The sequence below is a fragment of the Dipodomys merriami genome, unplaced genomic scaffold (assembly GCF_024711535.1).
Source record: "Dipodomys merriami isolate MVZ:Mamm:240054 unplaced genomic scaffold, mDipMer1.0.p SCAF_22, whole genome shotgun sequence".
Lineage (NCBI taxonomy): Eukaryota > Metazoa > Chordata > Mammalia > Rodentia > Heteromyidae > Dipodomys > Dipodomys merriami.
In genome coordinates this window covers 19,410,007-19,410,526 of record NW_027203604.1, presented here as the reverse complement: position 1 = coordinate 19,410,526, position 520 = coordinate 19,410,007, and positions in this window count along the sequence as shown.

The window sequence follows — 520 nt, the reverse complement described above, 5'->3', positions numbered from 1 at the left end:
GATGACAGGAGAGAGAAATACTAGAGAGACTAGAAGTCAGTTCCTTTATGACACCCAGTAGATAAAAACCCACACAGGAGGGAGGGAATGAGAGGGAAAGAGGGAATAGCTAACACCAAACAAAAGGAAAGAAATGTACATATCACCAGATTTGCAAGAAGTAGTTTATTGTCACAGTTGATGGAATTAATGAAGTTTATAGACCATGATCAGGACAAGTTGCTTTGTGAAGTTGAAATGTGTTTGTGACTTTAAGTATCACTATCCTACAGTACTGTGATATTTGCAAAATTTATGTAATCAGTTAATCTCAATAAACCTTAATGTAATTTAAAAAAAACCCCACACAGCCATTGAACAAGCTTGAAAATGTCCAGAATTGCTAATCAGGAATTCAGTGCAGAAGACCATGCCTGGTTACATTTCTGAGGGACTGTTTCCCCCATACAATCAACTGATTTTCTAGTGCTCTTGGAAACAATGTCTTTGGAGAACACAGCAGAAAAATCTTTGCAGAAAA